Raw genomic sequence first — 7500 nt, 5'->3', positions numbered from 1 at the left:
CCCCACTCTGTTCTAGTAACCCTCAATAGCAAGCCTGAGATGGCACCTAGCTTTCTCTGGATGTTTTTCACATGTGGTGTGAAAAGGAGTCTTTCATCAAGGGTTACACCCAGGTATGTGGCCTCTGAGACGAATTTTATGTTACCCCCCTCGAATGGGATTATTGGCGGTCTATTCCTGTCAAAACTGCCTTTGATGGTCATGGCTACTGTTTTGTGTTTGGATATCCCTAGCTTGTTCTTTTTGGTCCATTCGCTTACCTCCTTTAGGGCTCGCATTGCTCGGTCTTCTACTTGTTTACGGCTCTGTCCCCTAACGATAATGGCTAGGTCATCAGCGTATGCCACTTTTGTCCATTGATCACCCTCCTTCTCGTTTACTATCTCGTCGAAGACAAGGTTCCATAGGAATGGGCCACAAATGGAGCCTTGTGGGCATCCCTTGGTGACTGTTTTCTCTACACATCCGGCCCTGTTATTAACTACAACTGTTCTGTTCTTAAAATAGTCCACCATCAGATCATAGAGGTTACGTGGGCACTGGATTTCTCTTAGGCGTCTCATGACACTAGGCCACCAGAGGTTGTCGAAGGCGCCTGCTATGTCTACAAAGATAACCACTACATACTTTTCATCACATTGAACGTTGCTAAGGAGCTGCCTAATGGCCATTTCAGTTGAGGCACCTTTACGGAACCCAAACTGGTTTGGGGCCTTGAGCCCTGATTCGTCATACAACTTGTCAAGGCGATTTACGACTAGGCGTTCTAAGACCTTCGCTATGATAGGGAGCAGGCATATTGGGCGGTATGACTTTGGCTCATCCCTGGGCTTTTCTTCTGATTTGAGCAGAATGCACACATTACCCTTTTTCCACTCATCTGGGACCTTTCTTTCCTGCAGACAGCTGTTATATAGGTCCACCAGGAGATGGGGACTCGTGTGCCAGACCCTCTTTATTATTTTGTCATCAATTTCATCTGGGCCTGTCGCTTTGCCTGGTTTACAGGCCTTTATAGCAGTCCCTATTTCCTCTGGCGTGAATTCAGGGTCTATGTCACTGTTTTCGTAATCCTCGTTGGCCATCTTCACCAACTGCTGCTCGACAGTATCCTCATCTGCATTGTCATCAGGAAGCAGGCTCTGTAGCAATGACCTTATGGTCTCCTTCCATGTTATTGTTGTAGTCTGGTCTGTGACTTTTACGTTACTCAGTACATTTTCTGTGCCGCGTTTTGGCCGGATTACTTTCTTCACTATGGCCCAGGGGTCATTCTGATCACAGTCAGATACCCACTTTTTCCAGGTCTTCTCTTTGGCTTGGACGATTTCTCTGTTATATTTGTTTTTCGTCCTGTTGTAGTGCTGTTTTGCTTCTTCTGTAGCAGTGTGGTTGTTACTTCTCCGTGCTCGCTGTAATGTACGTCGTGCAGATATGGTGTCACGCCTCAAGTCAGCAAGAGTTGCACTCCACCATGGAACTGGGTTCTGCACACGAGTTCGCTTTCTCATGGATCTGCTGCAGGATTCATAGATAGCTTCCTGCAGTCTGGTAGCCATTCCATTTACACCGTTTGTCCCCTGTGGCCAGTTCTCTGTGGACTTGACAAGCTGTTTGTCAAAGATGGGCCACTTTGCAAAGTTTGTGTTATATGTCGCCAATTTCTCTGTCTCTCTCCTCCTTTGGGGTGCTTTGATATTGTATGTTATAGCCCTGTGGTCACTTGATGTCCATTCCTCATGAATCATCCAGTTGCACAGAGCTCTGGCTGCTGGGGGAGTACAGATCGTCACATCGATGTTGCTTTGTCCATTTGGGCCACAGTATGTTGTGAGGTCTGACATTTCGTTCATCACTATTAGTCCTCTTTGTGCGATGAAGTCTTCAAGCATTCTGCCCGCTTCATCTGTCATGGAACTATACCAGACTGGTGAGTTTGCGTTCGAGTCCAGTCCTACTATGACCGGTTTCCCTTCTAGCTGATCCAGGAGAGTGTCTAATTTTTGCAGGAATTCGTCTATAGGTGCCCCATATTGGCAGTATATACTGGCTATGTACATTTCCCCAAATTCTCCGTTAATGCTGGCGACAGCCATGTGGGTATTGCTGAAATTTGTCAGCTGCATAGCTGTTATCACTTGAGATCTGGTTGCTATTGCTGCCTTTGGTGGACCATCTTTAGAGTTGTACATAAGTTGGAAATCTGATGGATATCCACCTACGATATTATTGAGACAGTAGGGCTCTTGGATCAATAGCACATCTATGTTTTCCTCAAGGATTCGGTGCGCCAGTTGGTCTGGAACTATCCTTGCTCTTTGCCCATTTATCTGTAATATTTTTATGTCTCTGTACTGTGTTCCTGTCTGCATTCTTCTTCCTCGTTGTGGCACTCCATTGTTGTTACTGTCCATAGTCAGTCCTACTGTTTTGTATTGTCTTGATCCTGATGTATTCTGGGCATGTTTTGTCAGTCACTGCGTGAGTATGCGGCTTCTTCGCACGCTTGCAGTTTGCACATTGGGCCTGTTGGTTCTTTTTTGTGCATTCTTTGAAAGTGTGTCCTGATTCTGCACAGTGGCCGCAGGTAGTTTCTGCATTTTTACACTTTGCTGCTGTGTGTCCATGACCCTGGCATTTAAAGCATCTGCTTATATTGTTATAGTCCTGCACTTTGTGAGAGGTGCAATTTATGTAGACGCGACCTTGTTTAGACAGACTGTTCCACACCTTTGTTGTTACTTCCAGCACTAGGTTTGCCTCTTCCCTGTTTCTCGGACCAGTCTTAAACAGTACCTTGGTACCCTCCATAACCTCCTCCCTCTGAATGTTAAGTCTTGCGAGGTTTCTCTCGTATAGTTCCATTTTCAATTCCTCCTCATTTGTGTTCCTCGGAACATCAAAGATTATTATCTTTGGGTTTCTCTTCTTTGGATCTGAGACTGTTAATCCAGATTGTGTTACTGCACCGCACTTCCTGATTTTATCAACGTCCTGGTCATTAGGGACTTCGAGGACAATGCCATTTTCTCTGGTCTTCTTGCATCTTGATATGCGAACATCCTTCAGCGATGTTGAAATAAGGTTTCTTACAGTTTCTTCGACTTCCTCTCCAGTTTTCTGATAGCCTTCTGCTGGCTTGATCATTAGCACTTTCGAATGTTGCGTTTTCATGGGCTGTTGTTTAGGTGCTGGTTTGGCAGCTGCCTTGCTGGCATAGCTTTCGACCTCTGATGAAGCATTTGTTTCCAGGGTCTTCACGCACCTTAGCTCTGTTTTGAGTTCTAGGATCTCCATCTGATACTTCTTCAGTATCTGTTCGTATTCAGATAGCTTCCCTAGAATGAATCTTTTTTGTCCATTGTTTATCTTGTTTGTGTCATTAAAAATGAAGGCTTCCATCTCTTCCCTGATGTTCACCATTTCCTGGAGATCTGAGCATCTTCCTGAGTCCTCCTTGTCTGTGGTGACCACAGAGTTTGCACCAGGTTCATTTGCTGCTCCGAGACTCTCTTTGCTGAGCCCCATTTTGGGGCAGTTACTCTGGTACACTCAGTCCTTTAGGCCGTGATATCGCTATAGGGCGTTAATGGCTCATAGACAAGTCGATTAGTCGATTCTCACCGCCCAACACACTATCCTATCTACTAAATGTGTTGCCTAATCTATCATAGAATTACGAGATGTAACGAAAAAAAAAAAAAAAAAAAAAAAAAAAAAAAAAAAAAAAAAACCTAAATGCCTAACCTATAGCACAAGAGACATCTTTAAACACTAAACACTGGTTTGAAAAGAGAAGGAAGTAAGCTACAGAATGATATTCACAATGGTTATCTGCTATCTGCTAAATACGTGGCCTAATCTATCATAGAATTACGAGATGTAACAATACATTTTGCACTGCTTTTTGCTACACTCGTGACTTAAATTTATGTCATTTTAGTTCCTCAGACTTATTTAGCAAGTGATGGAAAGCAAGATCATATTAGAACTAGGGGAAGACTACACTATCAATATATTACCTAATAAAATTTTAAGAGCTACTGTATCGGTAGAAAACTTTCAGTTTTCTGTCACTGCTCGTATGCACGCGCACGCTGGCTACTCAGCACGCACAAGATTCCTTATAAAACCTAAATGCACACACAAGATTCCTTTTAAAACCTAAATGCCTAACCTACAGCACAAGAGACATCTTTAAGTACTAAACACTGGTTTGAACTAAGAAGGGAGTAGGCTACAGAAAGATATTCACAATGGTTATTTGTAGCTTTGGTAACGGCATGAATTTTGCCGATTACTGTATCCACATTCCGGCAAGCTGCACGGTACACACGACATCACTTCCACAGGCCTTAACCCTAAACTAACACAGCCAAAAAACAGAAGTAACAACCTATCATCTACGGGAAAATTTGTTTCTTAAATAGTAGCGGGTAGCGGAAGGAAAAATCGGATGCGCACGCCTCCCAGCCGAGTGGTACGCACTGCTCCACTATTTTAATTTCAGTTACTAACTTTACAAGCCATTGGCACCGAAGAAGACATTATGTGATGATAGAAGGATCTTACGTACTAGAACAATATTTATACATATACTTTTGGTGAGTTGGCAGCGGCAGGGGGCAAATTTACGTGAACCCGCGATTAGGCATGCGGGTACTATCGCTCACACTGGACAAAAGTGGCTGCTGTTCGGCAAGTGCGAGAAAGACCTAGCCTTTTCTCGCTGGGGATCGAGAGGGTAATAAATGGACTTCTAGACAGTGCACATGGCATTTACTTTCAACTTATTCCTATATTGGGTAACAAATTCTTAACCGCGTGAAGGACTGCGGACTATGACAGAATACAGAGGATATGTCTTAATCCATGGAGGGAAAATACTTCTTAAACTGCTCCATTTGAGAGGGGATTAAGCTGGGTACACGGCCCTGATGCTCGGTTTTTGCTCGAGAAGGCGCTGGCCCTGTTAATACGAGTGACCAGACACAGCGCGGCACGCGCGGCTGGACGGCAACGCGTGTGCGCGGCCGTAGGGAAAACCGATATAATTGTTAAATCTTGAAAGAGACACCCTAATTTTCCTACGTCGTCTGATGGAGCATGAGGACGTTTACAAACCGATGGGCTCGGATTTTTTCCTCCGCCCGGTTTTTGGGTGAAAATCGGCAACTTCCGGTCGCCACGTGGTTACCACGTATTCTTCGCTACGATTGCCTGTAACTTTGAAACTAACAAAGGAAGAGACAGTTTTTTAGGCACTATCTGATAGAGAAAGACTCCAAGAATACAGCCGTGTGCTTGGATGCTAGCTAACCCCTTGCACTGGACGGATGGGAACGGATTTCTAAACACACGCGGAACGCGCGGAAGACAAAGGGCAGCTCATGACCACCAAAAGAGCAGTTCCTGGGAACAGTGGACCACTTTACCGTGCATTATCAACTGAAATACGGTTAATTACGCCCATTCAGTCCCACTCAGGTGGAAAAATCCCCGAAATTTAGGTACATCACGAGATTAGGAAAACATCGATAATTGGAGAAAAACGGATAAAAATACCTGTTGGATGATGCTGGTAATGCGTCAGCGACGTTGCACGATGTAGTCTGCGTCGATGAAGCACTTCACAAACACCAGAAACTCCATACATATACAGAAAAACACGGAAATTTCGAATTTCGAAAATGTCACGACAACTAAAAAACGGTAAGAGCGACGGCAAAGAAAATTCTACACACGTTGTATGGTCACGACGCGAAGCACTGTGCCAAATTTCAGCTCTTTCGCACACGTTTTTCCCACCCAAAACGCCGAAAGAACGAGAGCGCACGCGAGGCTCGACCGCACGCGACGAGGACGCGGAGTAGATAGGGACAGCGGGAATCTCGTTAATCCATTCATGCGCGTCACTAATTAGATGACGAGGCATTCGGCTACCTTAAGAGAGTCATAGTTACTCCCGCCGTTTACCCGCGCTTGCTTGAATTTCTTCACGTTGACATTCAGAGCACTGGGCAGAAATCACATTGCGTCAACACCCGCTAGGGCCATCGCAATGCTTTGTTTTAATTAGACAGTCGGATTCCCCCAGTCCGTGCCAGTTCTGAGTTGATCGTTGAATGGCGGCCGAAGAGAATCCGCGCACCCGCGCGCCCCCGGAGGAGCACGCTAAGGCGGACGCGGCCTCGCAGCAAGGAAGATCCGTGGGAGGCCAAGGCACGGGACCGAGCTCGGATCCTGCACGCAGGTTGAAGCACCGGGGCGCGAACGCCGCGCAGGCGCGCGCATCCTGCACCGCCGGCCAGCACGAGGCCAACCAACGGCGAGAGCAGACCACGCCCGCGCTAAACGCCCGCACTTACCGGCACCCCTACGGCACTCACCTCGCCCAGGCCCGGCACGTTAGCGCTGACCCACTTCCCGACCAAGCCCGACACGCCCCGATCCTCAGAGCCAATCCTTATCCCGAAGTTACGGATCCAATTTGCCGACTTCCCTTACCTACATTATTCTATCGACTAGAGGCTCTTCACCTTGGAGACCTGCTGCGGATATGGGTACGAACCGGCGCGACACCTCCACGTGGCCCTCTCCCGGATTTTCAAGGTCCGAGGGGAAGATCGGGACACCGCCGCAACTGCGGTGCTCTTCGCGTTCCAAACCCTATCTCCCTGCTAGAGGATTCCAGGGAACTCGAACGCTCATGCAGAAAAGAAAACTCTTCCCCGATCTCCCGACGGCGTCTCCGGGTCCTTTTGGGTTACCCCGACGAGCATCTCTAAAAGAGGGGCCCGACTTGTATCGGTTCCGCTGCCGGGTTCCGGAATAGGAACCGGATTCCCTTTCGCCCAACGGGGGCCAGCACAAAGTGCATCATGCTATGACGGCCCCCATCAACATCGGATTTCTCCTAGGGCTTAGGATCGACTGACTCGTGTGCAACGGCTGTTCACACGAAACCCTTCTCCGCGTCAGCCCTCCAGGGCCTCGCTGGAGTATTTGCTACTACCACCAAGATCTGCACCGACGGCGGCTCCAGGCAGGCTCACGCCCAGACCCTTCTGCGCCCACCGCCGCGACCCTCCTACTCGTCAGGGCTTCGCGGCCGGCCGCAAGGACCGGCCATGACTGCCAGACTGACGGCCGAGTATAGGCACGACGCTTCAGCGCCATCCATTTTCAGGGCTAGTTGCTTCGGCAGGTGAGTTGTTACACACTCCTTAGCGGATTCCGACTTCCATGGCCACCGTCCTGCTGTCTTAAGCAACCAACGCCTTTCATGGTTTCCCATGAGCGTCGATTCGGGCGCCTTAACTCGGCGTTTGGTTCATCCCACAGCGCCAGTTCTGCTTACCAAAAGTGGCCCACTTGGCACTCCGATCCGAGTCGTTTGCTCGCGGCTTCAGCATATCAAGCAAGCCGGAGATCTCACCCATTTAAAGTTTGAGAATAGGTTGAGGTCGTTTCGGCCCCAAGGCCTCTAATCATTCGCTT

This window comes from Schistocerca serialis, unplaced genomic scaffold (genome assembly GCF_023864345.2).
Source record: "Schistocerca serialis cubense isolate TAMUIC-IGC-003099 unplaced genomic scaffold, iqSchSeri2.2 HiC_scaffold_1173, whole genome shotgun sequence".
NCBI lineage: Eukaryota > Metazoa > Arthropoda > Insecta > Orthoptera > Acrididae > Schistocerca > Schistocerca serialis.
Note: the sequence above shows the minus strand (reverse complement) of the source record.